The 25,066-nt window shown below is 42.2% G+C and overlaps 1 pseudogene; it reads right to left on the bottom strand.

Moving 5' to 3' along the window:
- Positions 1–3,890: 3,890 nt before the first annotated feature.
- LOC112549429 overlaps positions 3,891–25,066 on the bottom strand; it is a 61,893-nt pseudogene continuing 40,717 nt past the window's right edge.

The following is a 25,066-nucleotide window of genomic DNA, read 5'->3' as shown; positions in this document are numbered from 1 at the left end:
TGTGAACATCACAACCAGACCTTCGATGAATATGCCTAGGCAAAAGTATGGAGGAGTGGAGGCTGCCCAAGGCCTACTATCCCTCATTAGACAATTAAGACAAAATCCAAAGGTCAAACTGAGTCCAGATGTTCAGTGTCTCAGTGGTCCCAGAGAGCAACAGATATGGACTACTGTTGATTGTCCAGTGCTTCAGTGAGGGTGCATTTCTATCAGGGTGATGTCCTTTATCCTTTCTCCAACCAAGGAGTAGCCACAAGGCAGTTGGACGTAGAGTTTTGAGGCACCCTATACTCTCCTTATTTTGGAGCTTGCAACATTTTGGTATTTTATAGAAGCTACCAATCTACAAGTAGCCCCACCATATTGCCACCAGGCCCCCCAATCAGATTCACTTTACAGTGATACCTAAGTACATCCTTATGTGGAAAAAGGGGAATAAAATGATACACCTTCTTTTGTAAAGTACTTTAAGATACATCAGTAAGGGAAAATAAATAGTGTTATTTTCTGTCACTTTTTCTACTTTTTGTTTAAAACAAATTCATTCTGCTTGAATAACTTAATGCTACAAGAGACAGCAGAATCCATGATCAAATATAATTTCTTAGTAGCTCTGAGAATTGAGTTTTAATGTTGCTCTTTTCAATAATGAACAAATTGGTGAATACAGGATTAAAATCAAGTGAGGAAGCGGGGGCAGGGGTGGACAATTATTTGGGCTGGAGGGCCATTTAGGGAGTTTTGATGAGTCGTTGGAGGCTGGGGCACACCCCCCCCCCCCCCCCCCCCCCCCCCCCCCACACACGCACACATATACACCCAAAACAGTTCATCAAAAGTCCCCAAGTGGCTCAGCCTCATGCTCGGCCAGGAGGGTGAATGTGGCTAGGGGTAGGCAGGGAATGTTATCCAGGAGTGGGACAGACAGGTGGGGCTGGGGCTGAGATCAGGATCTCTGGGTAGTGACAATGAAGGGCCAGAGCCCATGGTAGAGCCATGATCTGCTCCCCATGTTCCCCTGTGATGTGTGATGGGTGCCAGTTCCACAGGTGGGGGCATGCATAGAGCAGGGCATGCATGCTGGGTCCAGGACCACACTGTCACTGTCCAGCAATCCCACAGTCTCCATGGAGACCAGTCCAGGACTTATGAGGGCAGGGCATGCTTGGCCAGGTGGATGAGATGGGGCTGCAGGTGGGCAGGGAGAGGCATCTGGGTGTGAACCAGGTGTATGGTGTCTGTAAGTGTAGGCAGGGCCTCTGAATTCCCACCTGTGGGACAGGCAGGCACTTCCCTGCCCACAGAACCAGCACACATTGGAGGGATGTAAGGCAAGAGGATCATGGCTCTGCCCCAGGCCCCAATGCCACACTGTCACCACCCTACAGTCTTGAGCCCAGTCCTGGCCCCACCTACCCACCATGCTCTTGCATGATGCTCCTCACTCACCCACCCACCTACCCACAGCCCCATCCCATCCTCCCAGTCAAACATACCCTGTTCTTTATGCAGACACTGCCCACCCACTCCATCCAGCACCTCCAGCAATGTGTGCAAGAGTGCCAGGGCAGCTGGACTGGATCCAGTGGTGGGAGAGGAGACTGGCATCTGCAGCTGGAAGGATCCACCACTTTGTGGGGGAAGGCTGCCGGGAAGCAAGTCCAGCTACCATACCACCCCAGCCCTGCTGTATGCCCAGGGCCGGTGGGACTGGCTGCATGTGCCATGGCCCAGTTTGCACCCCCATGCCTGAGCCAGGTAGATCTGAGGGACCTGTTGTGGGCCAGATAAAATCCCTTGGTGGGCTGAATCCAGGTAGTGAGCCATATTTTGCCCACCCTTGCCTTAAGGTTCACTAGTCACAGTTCCTTTCTATTTGATAATTTTAGATATCCTTCTCTTACTAGCTTTAAAAATAATCTCTGGAATGACAGAAGAGGACATATCAAATGACCTGTTATGTTACTGCTCTTACCTTTTCTTTTGTAATAATTCTCAGTAGAATGCATAGTCCTCAGGGCAAGCACCTGGGACTCTCTTTTTGAAGTGCCATGTACAACTATGTTACTTGTGAGGCAACACACAGTAAATAATAACAATATCACCATCACTTAGTGTCCTAAAATATTACACATTTATCAAAGCAAGCCGTAACTTGACCGAATCTGAATCAAAAGTTTAGACACAGCTGAACGGTAGAACTTTGAAGTGATTAATTCTGATTCTTGACCTAAATCAGACCTCAGCATTTCCAATTCAGCTATTTCTAGCTTTTATTATCTCACGCTTCACTTCTCATCCTGGGTGTAAAAAATAAGAGAGAAAGTGTTTCTGCTAACCACACTCACACACACAGTCACACCATGTGTTCTGTTACAAAAGATTCTCTGTTTTACAGCTGTGCATTAAAAATGATGATGTGTAGGCCTCCTGTCAGTTGAGGAAATATTGCCTCAATCATTAAGCATCTTGTGAGGAGCTGCTCTTCCCAGAACATAGCTATGTAAGGTATTGCTCTAAAAGTCATTTTGGTGATATGTGATAGTAGCTAGCAGCATATCACAGAATTGACATTTCCTTAAAAACAAAGTCATATGTTCTACTCGCTCCAGATAAAAACAACAAGGCCTCCAGCACTGTTTCAGTCCAACTTTTTCATGGCCCCAGAGTCTAGTACAGAGGTCAATTGCAGAATTCAGGAACTCCGTTCCTCCTGATATAATCCCAGGGGTTTCTAATGTCGGTTTTGGCTATTTTAAAACCTAAGGTTATACCCAGCAACTTTCTTTTGTGGTATATTCTAATGGATTTTCCAGGCTGCTGAATGAGTCTACAACCTGTACAGCATGCAGATGTCTACTGATGAATTTAACAGGGGTGAAATATTGATATGTTGTGAATTCAGCAACAACACTCTGGACACTGCTGTGTTGAACTAATGGTTATTTATTATTATAACTCTCTGGAATCATATCCAGGGTGGATCTTAACAATTGCATCAGTATATGTATACAGAACTTATACCTGCTCTGCCTCTGACATGACCCAGTCCAGTCCTGTGGAGAGAGAGGAGCCTCTGGCTCTTCATGGCAGAGAACATGGAGTCCCCAGTACTGCAAAACTGCCATAAAGTAAGTGAACCCCACAGTGCTGAACATGAGGGCTTTAGTCTTAAAGGGACAGTACAAGGAAAACACAATAAGAAACAACACCCCTTCCTCCTAGACAGAATAGTTAGCCAAACATTTGGGAGGACTCCACTTCCGCTGTGGTCTTTTCATAGAACCAGACTCACTGAGGGGTTCAGTGGATGATGGCCCTGTCAGCCTATCTGGAGACTCAATAGTGATGCTTCCTTCTGATGGTGATGGCAAAGGGTTTGCATTGGTGGAAACAGGCAGGCACTTCTCCAGTGAATCCATGCCTGTCAGTGGTGGATTGGTACTTGGATAGTGCTCATGTGTAGGGTTATCAGTAGGAGAGCGCCCACACAGCTGGTCCACATGACGTCTCCAAACTTGTCTGTCATCAGTCTGGACTATGTATGATATGGGTCCTGTGACACTTACAATTTTAGATTGAACCCACTGTGGACCTGTCCCATAGTTCTGAGCAAACACAGTCTCTTGTGGGATGAAAAGACATAAGGTACCAGATGCCAATGCAAAGTCCAAATCCTTATCTTTCTGAAACTGCATGTCTCTCACAGGGTCTGGGTTAACACGGTCAAGGCATGTCTTGAGATGTTGCCCAATAAGAAGCTCTGATGAGCTGGACCCTGTTGTAGGGCAAGAAATTACATGTTGAGCAAACAGAAATCCGGTCAGTCTGGTAGGCCAGTCTCCTACAATGATCCTTTTCAGTGCAACTTTTGTAGTCTGCACCATTCACTCAGCTTGCCCATTGGCCTGTGGCCTGCAAGGAACAATGAAAACAGTTTGAATGAGGTTGCAGCTGGCAAAGTCTTGGAACTCTGCTGAGGTGAATGCACTACCATTTTCAGAAACAATAGTGTCAGGCACCCCATGGGTTGCGAACAGCTGACAGAGAGTGGTTACAGTGGCAGTTGATGTAAGAGTTGAGACAGTAATCACTTCAAGCCATTTGGAGTACAACTCAACATCAATTAAAAAGTTCTTACCTTGAAAAGGGCCAGCAACATCAATACGGATGCATGACCAGGGATCCTTTGTCATTTCCCAAGGGAATACTGGTGCTTTTGGTAGATTATGATGGGTTGCTTGACAAATGCTGCTCTCCCTCACAACCCTTTCTATGTCATTGTCCATACCTGGCCACCATACATGACTTCTAGCCAGCGCTTTCATCCTTACAATGCCTGGGTGTGCTGCATGCAGTGTTCTCAGTATGGTTTGGCATCCTGCTTCTGGAATTACGACACAACTTCCGCACAAGAGGCAACCCTTGTGGGCAGACAGCTCATGCTGATGTGATGAAAATGGCCTGAATTTCTCAGCCAATTTGTCTGCAGGCCAGCCCCTCCACACCCAGTTGAGGACACGGGCAAGGATAAGGTCTTTTGCAGTCATCCATGCTATCTGATCAGCCTGAAGAGGGGCTTCTGGCATGGATTCCAGCATGAGGACTTCCATTGGTGGAGGAGTAGCACAATCAGGTATTTGTAGTGGTAGGTGGCTCAATGCATCAACATTTGCAATCATTTTCCCAGATTTATACATAAGTGTATAGTCATATGTGTTTAGCATGATGCTCCAGCATTGCATATGGGGAGATAAAATAGGAGGAGTTCTTTTTACCATAGTAAAATTCCAAGAAGGGGTTTATGGTCTGTTCAGATTTTGAATTTGCGGCCATAAACATAATTGTGATTTTTTTTTACTCCTGCAATGATTGCCAGTGCTTCTTTATCAGTCTGTGCATAGTTCCTCTCAGTTGAAGTCATTGTTCTAGAGTAAAAAGCAATGGATGCATCCATGCCATCACGCAATGTGTGACAGAGGACAGTGCCTACACCAAACAGCGAGGCATCACAAGTAATGGACAGTGGCTTCTACTCATCATAGTGAACAAAGACAGAGTCTGATGTTAGCAACTTCCTGATGCCCTGGAAAGCTTCATTGTGCTGGCAAGTCCGCTTCCACGGAGCTCCTTTATCCAGTAAGTGATGAACGGGCTCTGCTATGGTGACTTTGTCTCTCAAGAAGATGCAATAAAAATTGAGAAATCTTAAGAATGCTTGAAGATCCTGTCTGCATTTTGGCATAGGGGCATCATGTATTGCTTTTACCTTGTCTTCAACTGGGTGAATGCCAGAAGCATCAATTTGATATCCCAGAAAGTTGATACTGGAAACTCCCAGTTGACATTTCTCTCTTTTTACTCTGATACCTGCTTTATCTGTAAAACTCTCTGAGTCTCTCAGTGAGTTTCTCTCTAGATGGCCCCATAATCAACATATCATCAAAGTATGGAACAACCCCAGGAATTCCTGCTAGCATTTTTTCCATGAACCGCTGGAAAATTCCTGGTGTCACAGAAATTCCTAACTGGAGGTGCTTGACACAGATGCTCCCCGGTGGGTAATTATTGTTTGGGCCTCAGCAGCCTTGTCATCCATTATCAATTGCTGATAGGCTTGAGCAAGGTCAAGTTTGGCAAAATCCTTTCCTCCTGCAAGAACAGACAGAACTGGTTAATGGCAGGCACTGTGTGCAGATCCTGCTTAAGTGCTTTATTAACAGTGCACTTGTAATTCCCAAAGATGTGAACAATGTTGTTAGGTTTTAAAACAGAAACAATTGGTGTGGCCTAGCTTGTATGTACAATTGGCTCGAGGACCCCCTGCATGATAAGCTGATCTAATTCTGTATCAATTTTCGGCCACAGAATGTTGGTCTCAGAATGTTATCCCACAATCTCGGGGTGTATTCTCAGAAAAAAATCCCATCATCGTCACCAGATGAAATGTTGTGAGTTCAACAACACCACTTTGGACACCCCTGTGTTGACCTATAAGTTATTTATTGTTATAACTCTCTGAAATTATATCCAGGGTGGATCTTAATAATTGCATCAGTATATGAATAGAGATCTTATACCTGCTCTGCCTCTGACTTCACCCCATCCAGTCCTGTGGAGGGAGAGGAACCAAGAAAGCCTGTGGCTCCTCATAGCAAAGAAAATGGAGTCCCCAGTGCTGCAAAACTGCTGCAAAGCAACATAACCTGCATTGCTGAACATGAGGGCTTTGGTCTTAATGGGACAGTACAAGGAACACACAATAAGACACAACAAGTACACATTTGTCTAGCTCAATATATGTACCAATATGCAGTACAGTAGCATATTGGGGGAAAAAACCCCCAAAAAACCCCCAAACCCCCAAAAAACAAACCAGAAAATCCTTTCACTCTACACAAGGAGCACTGCATTATATAAAACAAAATATAGGAGTAAAAAAGATGATATGAAGAGGGGCATAATTAACATCCTTGTAATCACTTAGGCCCTGTTGGTCTCAGACTCCCTTAGAACTACTCACCCACATACGAGTATGAGGGAAAGCAAGCTGGTTTAAGATGCATGCTGAATATCTGAGGCAAGTGTAAGTTAAAGTACAGAGGTGGTACATTTTAATTTACACATTCAGACTCCTTTCTTTTAGTTGCTTTTATTGATACACTTCTCTTTTCTAACTTTTCAGCATAAAAAATACACTTTCTTAGACTCTTGAGTGCCAATTTAAGGGTAAAATATAGAAGACTGTAAATTAGATGTTAATTAGGTGTGAATCTAAGAGCCAATTGTGGAATAAGTCAATGAAGTTGACATCAGTGGAACTGTACCAATGTATATGAAAGATGAAAGTGCTCATAACTATTTCAAGTAGGCCTTAAGTCCCTGAACTCAGTGGGACCACTTTGTACCATTCTACTATCCTTAACTAACATAAGCATTTCCTTACCTGGCCACCATATTTTATTGCTTGATGGAAAATCAATACTTTATAAAAGCCAAGGTTCCTGGGCTTATTATACAAATCTCTGCAGCCTCACAGACTATTGAAATAATAGGATTATCCATGACCAGCATAGAGTCTTCAGTAGAAGTATATAGAATATGCCTATCATTAGTTTCAGGACAAAATATTAACAGAGTAACTATAGCACATCATTGCTTACTGTGCTTAAGAAACCATGCTTAGAATTCTATTTCATATGGACACATTACATATTGGAGCATTTTCTTGCAGAAGTCACTGGAAAACTGAAGTTTGAACCTTCTGTCATATAGTATTGATTGCACATTCATGATCATTATGGGTTTGGGGGGAAAATTTTACAAGTAGCTAACAAATCTGACCATATTACTTCTAATACTGGAGAATCACAGAAAATATAGCTGCTATATACCCTATGCTTTGCTCTACACAAAGGACCAGAACCAAAATAACTTATGATCCTAAAACAGGAGTTAGATACCTCGCTCCCAAATTTGGGATTCAAAATAAAACCATTCTCAGCAAATGTATAATCCCATAAGCACCTAAATTTATTAAATGATCCCTGTTTGACTTGAATGTTCTGCACATATCTACAATTCTGCTTCTACTTAAATAAAGTGGGATTCAGAAACTATGCTAAGTGGCACTTAAGGCTCTGAAAGACTTAGTCTAATAGATGTAATGATCATTCTTCAACAAGATAAAGCACTTCACAAAATGTAGTTGTGGCTATTCCCCCCATGTCAGAGCTTTAACATGAGGGTAACCCATTCAGCTTTGCTGATACGATACCTTGGTAGGTAAGGCATTGTCTTGGGAGATGGGAAATTTAGTTTCAAGCCCCTCAAGCTGAGGTCCATTTTAGATTGAGCCCCAGGCACCTAAACGTTAGGCACCGAAGCACCTATCCTTAGGCCTGTATTGGATTTATCTTTAAATCATTTCGTTAGTTGAAAATAGTATTAATTTCAAAGTCCTCTCTATAATATCCCCACTAATGGTCTTGAGAATTATATTGACTATATACTTTGTAAATGACAGAAAACAGCAAATGAGTGAACATAAATGAGCAGCAAGATGAATGAGTCAATGGCATGCTATTGCTAGGGAGGGTGGTGGGGGGGAAGTCATCATGTTGGGTTGTATCATCAGGAATTCTATCTACAAATCAAGTGATTCATCCACTCCATTCAGCATTGGTAAGACTTCACCTGGAGTGTAATGGTCAGCTTTGGTCACCAAGCTTCAAGAAAGTACCCTGGAGAGAAACAAAATTATTAGAAGTCTAGGAAACATGACTTACAGGGAGAGGTTGGAAAAACTGTGATTATTTAGTCAAAGAAAAAAGGACTGAAGACTGAAGCAGAATTTGGTCGGTCAACAAATCCCTCAAGGGTTGTTATCAAAAAGATGACAATAGACTATTCCCATGGTTTTCAACTTTTCTAAACTCAAGGCAGTACTCCATAACTTTTCTGAACTTAGCATCACTCTCTTATGATGCCAGCAGAGGAAACCTCTCCTTTCTCTCCTGCAAGGCAGACATAGACTTCTCCTACTTCCTCCCTTCCCTTCACCTGATTTTCATTCATTGTTCCTGGACTCTTGACCTCTTGTGGGCTAAGATTATGTGTAGGAAGTGTCTGAAGTCTTGGACTAGAGAGTCTGGGATGGAGGATGCTTGCCTGTAGTATCTGAGGGCATGCAAATCCCAAGATCTCCAGGCTTGGGCCTGCATGTAGGATGCCTGACAAAAGATTTGGGAGTATCTGAAGTCCCAGGGTGAGAACCTGGGATGGAGGATGCTCACTGGTTGTAGCGCCATACATGGTGTTTAGAACGATTGAGCTCTGCCTGCTCAATCAATATGTTTTTTGGAATGAGTGAGTTCTGCGCAATCAATATGATTTGGAACTCATTTGGCTGATTTGAGATAGAACATGAAATATATTCATTCAAAAAAAATCATTGTTCCTGGACCTTCTAGTTCAATTAGCACATTTAGGCATATCATCAAGGTTTCCAAATTAATTTCTGAGTTCAAGAACACTTAGCTCACTTCCTCATACCTGCTTATTCTCTGTCTTACAGTTAGCATAGTAACTTTTCATAGTGCTGTATGTTGTTTATTCTGATTCAGCACTTCACTAGCATCTCACAGATTTATTTTATGCACCCAAAACGAGAAGAGAATAGGTCCCCAAAGGGAAAGGAGAATAGGGCCCTGACAAGAGTCACAGAAGAAAATGTAGTATCAGAGCAGCCTAGAAATTTTCCAGCATTAATGTAAGGATAGTGGAAAAAGGGACAAGGAGTTGTTCTCCCATTAGTGAGAGCCCATGGGCCCTAGAAACAACCTAGTTTCACTCCACTTGTCATCATTCTTTTTAGCAACCATATATTACTTCATTTATTGTACCTAAGATTTTAGCGATTCTTCTTACTTTGCTTTAGAATCCTGGAGTATAATACTTACATCAGGTGGGCCAGCAGCAGCAGCCTCAGAGCAGTCCCTCCCATGAGGCTGAACTGCAGTAGTTCTGTCACAGCTGCTTCCCCATCAGGCCACAAAGTGTGCCCCTGAAACAGAGGTGCAACAGGACAGTTCAACCTGACAGCTGTGTGACATCCTTAAAGGGATCTTGTGGGACCCTGGTTGAGAAACACTGGACTATTCTCTGTGGCCATAAGGACCAGGACAAGAAATCATAGTCTTAAATTGCAACAAGGGAAATTTAAGTTAGATATTAAGGAAAAGCTTTTCCACTCAGAGTTTGTTTAAGCATTGAAACAGATTACCTAAAGAGTTTGTGGAATATCTATACTTGGAGCAAGGGATTGGACAAAATGATCTCTTGGGCTATGTCCAAATGAGCGCAGCCGTGCTGTATGTGACACCACAGACCCATCTGCAGTGGATGTTCTCCGTGCTGCTACCTTGAAGCATGGGAGGGGGGTTGACCCCAGGAGATCCCAGGGTTAAAAAAACTCACATAAAAAAAAAGTAGGGCAGCACATGTGGAAGCAGTGGGCATTGCCACACTCCAGCTGCTGGTAGGCTCCCAGTTGCAGGAATTCTATGGCTGCTGCTTCCCCAGCCCCCAGGACCCCAGGTAAGGCTGCTGGGGCCAGCCAGGTGCTGGCCCCTGTCTCCCCTACCCCACCCGGGGTAATATACTGCATGCCGGAGGGCATGTGGCATGGGCATTCCCTGGAGATAAATAGCAGTGGCACAAGGTGCACTGCTGCTTCTTGTCCCTGGGAAAACAAATGTCTGTGCTCATGTGGACATAGCCCTGATGTCCTTTCCACCCTGTTATGATCCTGTGATTTGACAAAATATTTTTTGCAAAGAAAAGTAAATACCATATTTATTCAAATCAAAGGTGATATTTTTTTCTCTATTCAACATGGTGACGGGGGCTTGTCTTGGATTTGAGTATGGGGCCCCTTTTCCTGCTGCAGTGGTATTGGTAGGGATAGACAAATTTAAGAGATTCCTCCAATAATTATATTCTACACATGGAAAATTATAACAAATTTTCTATGTGTAGAACAGTTACTGGGAAGTCACCTTAAACTCTAAGTTGACTTAAATTCAGGTAAATATGGTAAAAACATCAGCTCCTATGAAAACACTAACAAATAGTGGGCGATCTTACAGTCACCTAATAATGTTGGAGACTACATGACCTCTAGAAGATAATAGTCTCTTGTAACTGTCACAGAAATGTTAGGTGACATTGAGCAAATAGCATCCCTTCCCTCTTGCCCAATTTCCCATCAATAAAATGGGGATAATGATGCTTATCTTTTTTTCATAAATTGCTTTGAAATCTATAGATGAAAAGTACTATATAAGAGCTAGCTATTGCAAATACTCACTCATGATCCATTGTCCTTCAAATTCCATTTTTACTGTTGTCACTCAAAGTGTTCCAGAGTCCTTTACTCTATAAAACACAAAAAGGCACAATAGTAAGAAAAGCTGTGTATATAATAATCAGGTAACAATGTGGCTTACTATACCATGCAATTACTATTCTGCCCAAATAAGTTGCTATGCATTTAATTCATTTTTATTATTATATTTTTCAATAATTTGAATTAGACATAGATCTGCTTTTTATTAAGCACAAGGAAAAGTAACCCACAGTCCTAAAATGAATGTAAAGTTTCTTTCACAGTGTGAAAAGAGAATTAACCAGCAACACTATTTCACCCAGAGAATTTAGTATCTAAGTTTGTGCTGTATGAGTGATTCTTATAGGGCAAATCTTAGCCTTGTAGATGATCCAGTTCAACCCCCTGCCTGAGGCAGGATCATCCCTATCAAACTAAGGGCAACATTGGACCATTGCTGAACCAAATGGGCCAACTGACAACCAACACCCAGGAAAAAGCTAATCTCAACAATTAATGTACGTCGGTTTTCCACCAGCCCAAGGGGATCACCCTACCTGACAGGATGCAGGATTACCTGGGTAAGGGCATATATATGCTTAAAACTGGTAAAGATCTTGTGAGGGAACAGTTTGAGAGGCTAGACATCCATAAATCAGCTGGCCCGCATAGACTGTACCCAAGAGTGCTAAAAGAGTTTACTGATATCATAGCACAACCAGTGGCAAGGATATATAAGAACTCATGGTGCTCATGAGAGGTTGCAAAAGATTGGAAGAGGGCCAATGTGGTTCCTATCTTTAAGAAAGGAAGGAAGGAAGATCCAGGGAACTACAGGACAATCAGTTTGACCTCAATCCCTGGAAAGATCTTGGAAAAAATCATCAAAGAAACCATCAACAACATGGATGGCAACATTCTGAGAGAGAGCCAACATGGCTTCATTGTGAGTAGGTCTTGCCTGACTGACCTCATTTTCTTCTATGATCAGGTGATATACTACCTGGACAAAGGAACACAGGTTCATGTCATATATTTGGATTTCAAAAAATCCTTTGACTTGGTCTCCCATGATGTCCTCCTGGTAAAAATGGGGAACTGTGGCCTCGACAACTTTATGGTCCGATGGCTGGGGAACTGGCTCTGTGGTCGGACCCAGAGAGTGATAATTGATGGAACTGAGTCAACATGGTGCATGGTGACCAGTAGCATTCCCCAGGGTTCAGTACTCGGACCAGTACTCTTTAATATATTAATAAATTATATGCATTTGGATGTCAGAAGTAGACTGGCTAAATTCACAGATGACACTAAATTATAGGGAAGTGCAGTCATGCTAGAAAATAGGCTGATGATTTAGGCCAACCTAGACAGGCTCTCAAGGTCAGTGGATCAAACCCTGATGACATTCAACACAGAGAAATGCAAGGTGCAGCACCCAGGGGAGAAAGAACCCACATACTTACTTATAGGCTCAGCAGTGCTACACTCACTAGCACCATGATCGAAAGAGACTTGGGGGTCATGATTGATCACAAGATGAACATGAGCCACCAATGTGATGCTGCAGCCAGCAAAGCAAATAAAACTCTGGCTTGCATCTACCAATGCATTTTGAGCAAGAACCAAGAAGTCATCCTCCCATTTTACTCAGCCTTGGTGAGGCCGCAGCTGGAGTACTGCATTCAGTTCTGGGTTCCATACTTTAGAAAGGATGTGGAGAAGCTTGAGAGAGTGTAGATGAGAGACACATGCATGATTAGAGATCAAGAGAGCAGGCCTTATGAGAAGATGAGAGGCATAGGACTCTTCAGCCTGGAGAAACGAAGTGACTTGGTGGCAGCCTATAAGTATGTATGGGATGTACATCAGAAACTGGGAGAACATCTGTTCACCAGGGCATCCCAAGGTCTAACAGTCACAAAATAGTGGAAGACCGCAACTGTGTATTTACGAGATACTTTGTACCACACTGATCCCATGTATTTGAGACATAATTCCTCAGACTCAGACCCTGTGCCCAGATCTGTGCCATTCCCCAGAATCTGTGCCCAGCTTTTAGTACTGGAAACTTCCGGGCTTTTCTATCAAAATACCAATTTTGTCTCTGCTTCTGAGTTTCTTTTGTCTCACTGACAGCATCATTATCCTGATCTGTAGTAAGCTGTCATAGATCAGCAGGGTAGGACATATCTGTTGACCCATTAATAGCTGTGTTGGTGACCAGCCATTTGCCAGAGGTGTACTTCAAAATGCCAATAATGCTTTCAGAAAGTCACCCACATTGTCAAATGATTTCATCAGCAGGTTTTAATGGTCCAAGCAGACTGTTCTACAAGGCTATTTGATTGGGGATAATTAGGGCTTGATGTACTGTGCCAAATGTCCTGATCCTCAGCAAATTGCTTAAATTCAGAATTAAAGACCAGAGGTCCATTGTTGGTAAAACACTCCTCTGGAATCTATTGCCTTGCAAATATAACCTTCAGGCTGGCCATCACTGACTTCTCAGTAGTAGTAGACAAAGTGTATACTTCTGGATATAAGGAATAGTCTGTAACTATTAAATACATCTTTGAATTCGACATAAATCAATGGCAACCTTTTCGCCTGCCCTGGATGAAACTGCATGAGGTTGTAGTGGCTTGGTTTGCTGATATGGCTGAAACTTTAAATAAAGGCAACAATTTTTTATTATGTTTGCAATATCATTATTCATCCTGGGCCAGTGCATCACCTTGTGTGCTCATTTTTTACATTTCTTAATTCCTAAATGGCCCTCATGGATCTTCTGCGATATTTTCTTTTGGAGACTCCTTAGTATCACCAACTTATTGTGTTTAAAACCTATCCCCTCTACCACCAAAAGTTCATATTTGCAATTCCAGTAATCTTTTACATCTACATTGCAATCAATGTTGTACTCCAATGAACCTTTAGCTATCATTTTTTCAAGAGTCTCAATAAATTGTCTTTCTCTGTTTTGTTTTTTATTTGCTGCAGTTTCCTATTTACTATAGGAAGTGACTTGACAATGAAGTGTAAATAAGCGTGCACTTCTGTCTTAAAGAACTTTTCTGGTTTTACAGCTAAATGAAACCAGAAAACTACTCTCTGGATATACTTCTAGAGAGTGCAGCTGCAGTAAACAGAAATATACCTGTTGTGTAGATCACAATTTAATTGGACTTTTGCAACCAAAGCATTACTTTTTGAAGCCTCAAAGCCTCAAAGTACAGCACATTAAACAATGCTATCAGGAGTCTGTGGTCTGTTTCCTGGTATAGATATATTGGTGAAACCTCTCACAGACAAACAAAACTCCCAGTAGCTCCTTCTGAAGCTGTACATTTCTGGTTTCTGCATCGGTCATTTATGTGGAAGCATATACCACTGGCGGCCAATCATGATTATATTTTTGCAAAATCACTGCACCAAACCCTGACTGTGATGCATATGATACATTTTTATAGGTTTTCCAGATTTATAAAATGTTAATACAGGATCTTGTACCAGCTGTTCCTTCAACATAAGCTATTGTTCCTCCTGTTTTGCATTCCAGCACCATTTTTATTCTTGAGGACTGTCCTCAATTGTATTATTTTGCTGACAAATTTAGTATGAATTTTCCTAGAAAATTTACCATGTCAAAAAAGCATTGCACCTCCTTCTTCGACTGAGTACAAGGTATCACTTCAATGGCCTTAATTTTGGCCTTGTCATGTTTTACATCCTCAGCGGACAAGATATCACCTATATAAATCATGTCAGTGACTCCTAGCATGTACTTTGCTTTATTCCATTTAAAATATGCAGCTGTAGTAGCCTCCAACACTTCTCAAAGCCTGCAGTCATGCTTTTGCTTAGTGGAGACCCAGATGATAACATCCACACCAGTGTAAATCATGTACAGGGTTTATGATACACTTCAGGAGTGGTGGCAATATCAAAATAAAGATGCAGGAATCTGTACCTTTTAAAGAGAGCATTAAATGTATGTAATTTAGAGCAGGGGTGTCATACTCATTCAGATCAAGCCCATGGACCCCCTTCTCCTCTTCCTTCCTCTCCCCAACATACCAGATCTGGTGGCCACTCCAGCCAATCTGCACCACATGTGGTGAGGATCCAGGAGCGGTGGGAACAGGCACCACGTGTTGTGTATCTGGCTGAGCAGCAGCCACACTGTACATGGTGGCCACCCTGGCCAGACTGCAGCACACACAGTTCCTACTTTGGCACCTTCTCCAGCTGGTCTGGGACTCATGCACTTGCAGGTACCACATGTACTGTGGGTCTCAGAGTAGCTGGAACAGGCTTTGTGTGCAGCACAGTCCCAGAGCTTCTGAGGCAGATGCTGCATGGAGTGTAACTGCTGCTCCAGCCAGACTGCACTGCATGTGATGCCCATTCTGCCTGCACCGGGATCCACACAACCTCCACCACAGGTCCCAGACTGGCTTCAGCAGCTTCTGAATCAGGTATGCTTCAGGGAAGGGGAAGGGGAAGGAGATGGGGAGGGAGAGGAGGAGAGTGTCCGTGGGCTCATGTGACTGATCTGACCTGTGCACCAACCCCACACCATGAGCACTTGCCATGCCCTGTGTAGGACTGATCAGCACCAGAGACTAGGTGGTAGGATTTCAGGGAATGGGTTTAGTCCATAGGCTGTATGTTTAACATCACTGATTTAAAGCATTCTTCAGTGAGCTCCAACAGCCAAATCCTGACGAGGCATGCAATTTACTGAAAAGCTGTATTTGTCAATTGGGCTATAATTCCTTTCTAGTTGGCAATTTAAAATGTTCTCATCTGATAGCTTTTTGGAAGTGCCTCAGATCTGGGCATATACATAACTGGATGTTAATTTGTCTCTACAATAAGTAAGGAACCTATTTTGTAGGTTCCTGGATTCTCTGTATCACTTGTAATGTTTCTATCCTGGATAACTTCACCTTGAGTCTACCACAGAGAAAAATATATATTTTTGTGCATGGATGAATAATAGGAGGCTCTTACTTATTAATAGGAATTGTATGTTCATTTGGTCAGCAACTTTGTACTTCAAAAAGATCCTAATACTTTGACATGAGTGTCTCATATTCTGGGACTGTCTTCTTGTACTGCAAGAACACTCTTAACTAGATTCAGTTTTTCACAAGCTTCAAGACACAAAATTGGTATGGTCCCTAGGTACCACAATGAATGTGAGTTTGTATAATCTGTTTTTATACTGGATGCTAGCAATGCATCTCTCTTTGACTTGTATATTTCTCCTGAATACCCAGTTATTTTTATGTTTGTTGAGCTCGCTTTTGGTCTCAATTTTAATTTTCTATATTTGTGCTACACTATAATATTAATCTGAGCGTCAATGTCTAATTTAAATGAAACCACTGCCCCTTGCACTCTTACAAGCAAAATATAGTCCCTCATTGATTATGCTTGATTCAAACATATCTATTAAAAAGAACCCTTCTCCTCCACTTTACATTCAACTGCATGCAATTAAGGTTTTTGTGTAATACTTGGAGAAATGGTCCTCCTACAGTTAAAACAGAGCTTTCCAAATACAGCAAAACATTTGAGGTCATGTTGTTTTTCACATTTGCTACCTGTCTGCCTGTGAGCTCTCCCTCCCTTAGAGAGCACCTTCCTAATGGACAATTCCACCCCGTAATGAGACTTCTTCTAGCCACAATTTTTTATGCCTATTTCATGGATAACCCCTTTACGAGCAATCAGCTCTGTAGCCTGGGCCACCATAGTTTCTGATCTCTAGATCAGAGAGAGCCTTTACTAAGGACAAGTTTCCCCTCACAAAATAGCTTTTCTTGTAATGTAGTGTCTGCAGTGTCACAATAACCCTTTCTAAGCATAGATGTTACTCAGTTTCTTAGTTCAGTTATTTGCTTGCATGTAAAAAAAGAAATCTATGTCTTTCAAGGGTCTCTCTTTTTTTTTTTTTGGTTGTCAGTGTTTCTCAGATTTGGGCAGTATTACAATTAATTGCATATTTGACCTTCTTTGAAGGCAAAGTTGTTATAAACAGAGCTTCCAGCTGCACAATATGTAAGGAAACTGAGGATTTGCCTTTGTCATTTTTCTCTTCTGCCCCTGTGGTAGCTGGCTTCCACTCAAAACTTTTTTGAGTGCCCTCCAGTTCTTTGCTATATGGCACATCATCACACAGTCAAGTGGAAGCTGCAAAATTTCAATGACTAAGTGGCCTTTTACTTAACGGTGTAGGCAGAAACTGTGGTGGCTCATGCCTTTGGTCTTCTACATGACTGCTCATATTGTTCTCAGTTTCTGATTTCTTCTTCAGTTTGAAATTCATATTCTTTCAAGTTCTTTCTCATTCACTACTTCTGACACCGTGAAGTGATTCCTGGGTTCAACAGACACAGGCATACATGACTGAGAAATACAACAGACTTTAATGCTGAATTATACAACCTCTGCAGATCCCTTCTGGCTCTAAGCACTTATCTAAGGGAACATCTCCAAGCTACCCAACTCCTTCAGATCTTAGATGCCTTGCTTTTGGAGCTAGTTCAATGGTGAGACATACTTTGTCATACTGGTGGGACTACTGGTTTTACACCAATGTCCATTCTTTGTCATACATGAATGGGGCTTTACTGACTTCAGTGGAGTGACTGGATTAAGGCTGTGCAAAGCTTCAGATCACAATTCAGATTCAGAGATGATTTAGATGATTCAGAGGCTGAATCTACGAATCCAAATTGAATTGCTGGAAGCTTTGGGCTTTCTGAATCGATTTGGAGCTTCCAAATAGATTTTAAAAAGATTTGGAAAAGATTTGGAAAAGATTCAGTGATTCAGAGATTTGGCCATAGGGTATAATAGGGAATCAGTGTAATATCTATACCTTTTTTGTCTTTTGACTGATTCAGATGAAACTTGAAGGGTGGTAGTCTCTGCTGAGAGAATGATGTATGCCAAGTTTCAAGATGATAGCTGCAGGGGTTTCTGAGAAACTGCACCTCAAAGTCCTGAAAGCAAAACTCATGTTGTGTGTGTGTGTTAAGCCACAGTGGGGTGAAAACTGTAGGGATGGTAGCTCTTGATGAGGCAACAAAGCCTGCCAATTTTCAAGGAGATAGGTTCAGGGGTTTCTGAGGAACTGCACCTCAAACTGCTGACAAGCAAAACTCATGACATGGTGACACTGTGTGTGTGTTAAGGCACAGGGGGGTGAAAACTGCAGGCTTGCTAGCTCCTGCTGAGGCCATGATGTCTGCCAGCTTTCAGAAATCTGTACTCTTCTGAATCCCCAGATAAATTCCAACATTAATATTTCTTTCTCATGATAATTGGGGACTTAGATATTTGAGTCCTTTTCAGGTCATATGAAAATAATTTTAGCAGATGGTGATCAAGAGGAAGCTTTATTATAATTTTAAAATGAATAAATGGTGCCCAAAACATAACTACATTCATCCTACATAGAAGAAAAAATAGTCCCACTGGCAACATATCTATCTGCATGCTGGCATCTTTAATTCTTAAATGAATGTCTTGTTTCAAAAATAGGAAATATTGGGTCAGTGACTCAGTATATTTGCCATGACGTTTGCCTAGAGGACAATATAGTATATGTTATTTAACCATTTGTAGAGGATTGTTACTCCTTCAGTGAGACTCAGGAGCCAGCCTTTTCCCTTTCCTACCTCAAATTAAACAGAATAAACAAAATATGAACATTCTCCCTTGCCTCACTTTTCCAGAGCATGGGCTTCACTTCAGTCCTTCAGATTTGCTTTTCCTTTCAGCTTCCCTCCTCCTCAGCATCATCTCTCTGGGAGTTTTTAACTTCTTACAGGGCTAATCGTCATTCCCATCAGCTGGCCCAGCACTCCTAGGTGGGCATGCTATTACCCTCTAATGCCCTGTAGCCCCTGAGCCATTCACTTTATGACACCATTCAAATAAGGGTTTCTTTGGAAAAGGAGGTGCTTCTTAGGATGCTAAAATGCATTTCTGAGGGTGTCTGGTAGTTATAAATGATCTAATTTTCATCTTATTTTCTTAATTGAGCTAAAGTTCTCACATTTTTCAGTCTGGCTTCAGAATACATGAGCTGCGTTCCCTCCTCCTTCCCCCCTGTGGTGTAGAATTAGATAGAGATAAAGACATCTCAAAAAGTAATTGGAAATCTTTTGGGTTTTTTAATGGACCATAGAGTCAGAACCCCAAAGTTTTGTTCCATACAATACAATGGACTCTGCCTTAGATCTATAGACCTTTAATGCTGCCAAAAACGATTCCTCTGCCCATTTGATTGTAAAAGGATGACATTCCACTCGAGGCTTGTTTTGCTCCAGTGTTTGCATTTTCAGTGTGCTTATTCCAGCTCAGATTTTTGCTGAAATAGGGCACTTAATCATATGTAGGGAGCCTTTTCCAATGCACTGGAAATCCAGTGCATCAGAGCACACTCGATTAATTGAGTCTGCTGGAGCACTTAAATTGATGTGCTCTGGTGGCCTTGCATGTTACATGTATCAGAGGTGCAGTACACCTCCACACTGAGGTTCTGGCTACCCTTACCATAAAGAAGGGTACCCGGGCTACCCTTACCATAAAGAAGTTCTTCCTTACATCCAACCTGAAACCATCCTCTAACAGTTTATGGCCATTGCTCCTTGTTCTCCCCTGGGGCACCCTAGTGAACAATTTTTCTTGCAGCTCCTGATATTCACCCCTTACATACTTATAGACAACCACCAAGTCCCCCATCAATCTTCTCTTCCCCAGGCTGAACAGTCCCCAATCCCTTAGTCTTTCCTCATAAGGTTTGTTCTTCAAGTCCTTAATCATTCGTGTGGACCTTCTCTGGACCCTTTCAAGATTCTCCACATCTTTTTTGAAGTGCAATGCCCAGAACTGGACACAGTACTTCAGCTAGGGTCTCACCAGAGCCGAGTAGAGAGGAAGTATTTCTTCCTTAGCGCGTCTCATGATGCATCAGCTAATGCATCCCAGGATGCTATCAATTCTGCTGACTACAGGGTTTCACCAACAGCTCATGTTCATCCTGTGATCAAACATAACCCCGAGGTCCCTTTCAGCTATCATGCTGGCCAGGATATCTCCTATATTCATGTTGCAGGTTACTTCTCTCCAGATGAAGCACTTATTCAACTGCATCTGGTTCCACTCTATCCACCTTTCTAGCTTGTCCAGGTCTGCTTGAATCTACATCCTATCCCCTAGCGTGACCATCTTCCTCCATAACTTAGTATTGTCTGCAAACTTGGCCAGCATGCTTTCCACATCCTCATCTAAATCTTTAATAAAGATGTTGAACAGCACTGAGACAAGAACAGAACCCTGCAGAACACCACTAGCTACCTCTTGCCAAGATGATACAGGTCTGTCCACTAACACTATGTGGGCTTGACCCCTTAGTTAGTTCCCAACCCAACTCACCGATTTTGTCCTTTCACATCTTTAGATGCTAAACAGTGCAAAGCTGAGCATCAGTCTATGCAATAATAACTTTCTCTGAAACCAGCTTGCTCTTCTTCCAAAAATATTATTTTCAGAAATACATGCCTGAATATGAAAAAATAAATGTTTCCAAAGTATTTTGGCAGGCATACACATAAGTCTAATAGAGTCATATGATGCACAATCTTTCTTATCACTGTTTTTAAAAAACTGGAACTATTATATTTTCTTTCCAGTGTTTGGATAAATGCCTTCTAAAATAATTATATTAAAAATTTTGGTCAAAATTGGACACCAACAGTGAATGATTTCTGATGAACATCAACATGGGGGGCTTTTCCATTTCTTGTTAAGGAGACTGAGATTTTGAGCTGTGAGATAAGCATCTATTCATAGCTTAACTGATAACATTTGCTTCAGCAAGAAGCCACCATTTCCTTCATCATCTATAAGGAATTTATAAAGATATAATATGTATTTATAAGAAGTGAATGTGTCTGTGCACATATAAATCTAGCTATATGTATGCATATGCATTACCTTGTCTTAGACCCCATTCTATAAGCAGTTAAATAAAGCACACACTCAAGTTTAATCATGTGAGAAGTCCCAACAGAGGCATCACTGGATCCATTGTGGAGGGACTAGATTTTGATGTCAATGACTAAATTTAAGCACATCTGTAAGTGTTTACAAGATTCTAGGATTAAAAAAAAAAAGATTTAGTTAGTTTAGTTTAGATGACTGAATACCCTACTGATAGAAGTATGCAGAAGCGTTTACTTGCTAGCTGTCTGCTCTGCGGAAAGACCATACTTCCTATGGCACCCAGTCACAGGGACACAAAGCATGCATCCCAACATGCTTTTCAGGCCCCACAGTCTTCCTGGAGACAGGTGATAGCAGCCAAGGCCACATGTCAGGGTGCATTGGCTGGAGGTCCCAGTTCCCTCCCTCAAAACTCCCCCTTTCTCCCTCTCATCTCTCAGGCTGTTAAACTGTAGACTCGGAGTGGGACTGCTGTCTTGTCAAGCCTGTCATTTTTTCTTTTAGCAGCCGAGTGGCTTGTTACCTCTTTCAAGGGACCAGTTCCACTGCAGGTCAAGTGATTCTGGTTAGGGACATGTGCTGATGGAGTGGGTTGAGTGCCAGCTAGTTGTCTGGGGGCTGTATTTCCCATTTGGGCTGGGTTGGGCTGCTTTCTATTGGTGGGGAAGAGGGAGGGAGAGGGATCATTGGTAGGGCTTGTGGTACTGCTGCAGCTTCCAGCTTCCTGGCTGTCATTAGGATGCATACTGCTACCATGGGAAGCCCTACCACCTTAGCTAGTCCTGGGGAAGTGGGGTTCTTGTGGTGCTGCTGGGACCCTGGGGATGGAAAGAAAGCTTGAAAATCTGAACCTGCAGCCTTGCATGTTGGGTTGCCGGTCTAGGGCTCTCAAGTACCATATGGGAGTGATGCTCCCTCCACCTGTGCAGCATTTCAAGCTGGTACCCACAATCCTGTGTATGAGGCTGTAGGCCTGGGCCTCTGAAATGTCACAGGGGCAGGGGGATTCTACCCTCCCATGGTATTTCAAAGTACTGTGCCTGCAACCCCAGGCATGGGGTTGCAGGTGTCGGCCTTGTTGTACTCCATGGGGTGCTGGTAAGTAAGGGGGTGCTGGCAGATCTGGGGAGTGCTGGAGGGCTTCTTTCAACCAACCTGCTTGGGATTGGGGCAGGGGAGTGGGGTGTCAGCTGCGTAGCCTTGGGGCTGTGGAGAGGGTTTGGGCTTTTCCAGCCCAGAGGCTGACAGGAGGTCTGTGATTCAGTCATAATAGTGCAGTCCAACCAAGTCATATACTTTCCTCTCTGGAAGGTAGGGGAGAGAAACAATGCACACTGGGATGCCCAGAGGACAGTGGGGGAGCTTCTATCACTTGGTACAAATGTTTGTTAAACCCAACTAGCCCCTATCACACTAGAGGTAAACCTTGTTGAAGAAGGTTTAACTTTCTACCAGATTCACCATTTTTTGGTTAGATGAAAAACTGTGAACTGAGTGTTTCTACCAGACTAACAATAAAAATGTCATTCTTGTACATGCCCTAGACAAGGAAGGGCACATTGTAAAATCCAAAAAAGAGAATAATTAAAACTGTTGGAAGGTTCCTCATTGTCATTTCTTATTTGAACAGTCATAACATCCATGGCTCCTATCCCATTGGGTTCAGTTTGTCTCTTCAACTAGACAACAAAAAGACACTCTGCCTCAGCAACCTTACAGCCTAAGGTCCATATCTTACTTCACCTCTTATGTGAAAAAAAATGAATGGGTCAAATTTGTATATGACATAAAGGAGAAAGGAGGACGACCTCTGTTCTTTTTTAATTTACTCACCTGTCTTTTTCATTAGCAGTTTTTCCAGGACTCAAGTGTGGTTTTCCAAGCAGGGAACAGGGTCACAAGAGGTGTAATAGAATTTTGGCCTAAGTGTTTATCATTTATTATGTATTTATAATTTATTTGGTATTTATTTATAATAAATTATATATAATGTATTCTTTATAAATAGTTGTTAATTATTTAGTATTCATTATGTATTAAATACTTGTGCAAGAAGGGGGCTTTTAAGATGAATTAGAATGAGCCAAGGGTAATAGATTATTGGACTAAGAACTGGGGAAGCAGGTGTAGCTAAGAGTGACAAGCCAGGCACTGACTTAGATGGGGTGCCACAATGGCATTCCCTGTGAAGTCCGTTCTGTGACAGCAGCATCAGGACCATGTCTTTGTTGTAACAGCAGCAACAACACATAGAGGTGAGTAGACTGAACCATGGCAGAAGCAGTCATGGACTTTGAGTTCCTCAAAGATTGAACCTCCCAGCTCTCCAGTAGGCTTTTGTTAGTTATGCTTCTAGTGCAGGGCTTTTCAACCTTTTTTAATAAGTGTACCACCAGTGGCCAGACATGGAGCAGGGGGGTGGAGAGTGATGCACAGCTGGACGCAGAGCAGTAGCAACATAGGGTGTGAAAAGCAGCAGTAGCTGCATGCAAGCTTCCACAGCACCTTCCCCACCTCCCCCGTGTCTGGCCAGCCAGGCAGCACCTGTGTGGCCTGCAGAGGAGTGTTGCTACCCTCAACCTGCCCCGGCCCTACTCCTGGGATGTGGAGGCACTGGGTGGTGGGTGGCTACACTCTGTCCCTGCCCACCTGTGCATACCCCCTAGGGCTTTCTCAAGTACCCCTGGGGGTATGAGTACACCCAGTTGACAACCCCTGTTCTAGTGAATATAAAAAGGCATCAAAGAAGACAGATCAGGGAGAAGGATATAGTAGGTGGCATAGCTCTAAGATGTATCCAGAGAAGAATATCATTATAAGCCTAAACCTGAAACAATGTTCACAATAAGTAAAATAAAAAAGCAGGTGACATCATCATATTTTGGGGCCTAGATGATATTTGTGGATGTCCTTTTGGAAGCCAAAGCATATTACACTTTGAGTAAGTGTACTTTGAGAGGGGAAAACAGACAGACAACAGATTAAGGTTTGAAGGAAGCCAATATTTATGAGGGACAGAGCATACAGGGAGGAAAGGATATTGAGAAAGGAGATGAGATACAGGAAGCTTATATTTGATCTATTAAGATATTAATGCTAATTGGTCAGAAAGCTTTGCAGCCAGAGGATAAAAGGGGTAGTAGAAGAAAAAGAGTGAGTAGCCAACAGCTCAAAGGTAGAGATGTCTAAGTCTGTATTTCCATGGTTTCCAACATTTTATTTTAGAATTTCACTTTACTTATAAATGTTCTGTTTTTCTTACTTTTTCCTTAAGTAACAACGTTCCAGTAAATCCTGAACATCACTTAAATTACTGATAGGTACTTCGAAACTTATGTTTATTTTAGTTCCACGAAGGGAGGGCAGGGTGGTACCTTAAATAACTTGTTCAGAAATTCCTTATTAGAAACTTAGTTGCTGAGACCCCACAAGGTGCTCATCCCCGTCCAGAAACAGCTGCCATTGCAAACGTTAAAATCTATCAGACAAAACAACGAGGAGAAAAGGTAATATGACTTAAAAGTAATATACTTAATAATATTCCAAGCCTGGGGCTGTACAGAAATCTTTCTGCACCAACTGTACAAGCATCCAGGAAAGGACTTGAGGAAGAGAGTTTCAAAAAGTGATTTGAGGAAACAGAGAAATGTGTGATTTAGGTAAACTGTTTAAAATATAATAGATGTCTATGAAAAATGCAGAAACCATTATACAGCTCTGTATATAAAAATGTGTATATGACAATGACCTACAAGAATCATGCGACTGTTTACTAGTGGTATGATTTTGATTAATGGTGTGGTCTGACCAGTTTAACATACCATCTGCTTTTATCTCAGTGTAACTTTGTAGTCTCCACATATATTACAGTACCTACATGTTGGCTCTTAACTTAGACACTAATATTAGGCACTTTTTAGGTTCTCTTAGCTAACTTAGACACAGGAGCAATCTTTTGTTATGTGCTTGCACAGTGTCTTAGCCAGTTGGGGCCCTGATACCCATTCATTTGAGAAAACAAAGCCTGGCACTGCAAATAAATAATAGTAATAATCAAACTAGAAAAAGTCTAAGGAAAGTATTTGTAGAGGCAGTTTATATTAGCCCCCCTCCACAATACTAGGAAAATGAGAGGGGATAAGCAGG

The sequence above is a fragment of the Alligator sinensis genome, unplaced genomic scaffold (assembly GCF_000455745.1).
Source record: "Alligator sinensis unplaced genomic scaffold, ASM45574v1 scaffold46_1, whole genome shotgun sequence".
NCBI lineage: Eukaryota > Metazoa > Chordata > Crocodylia > Alligatoridae > Alligator > Alligator sinensis.
This window is presented reverse-complemented; position numbering and strand designations above follow the sequence as displayed.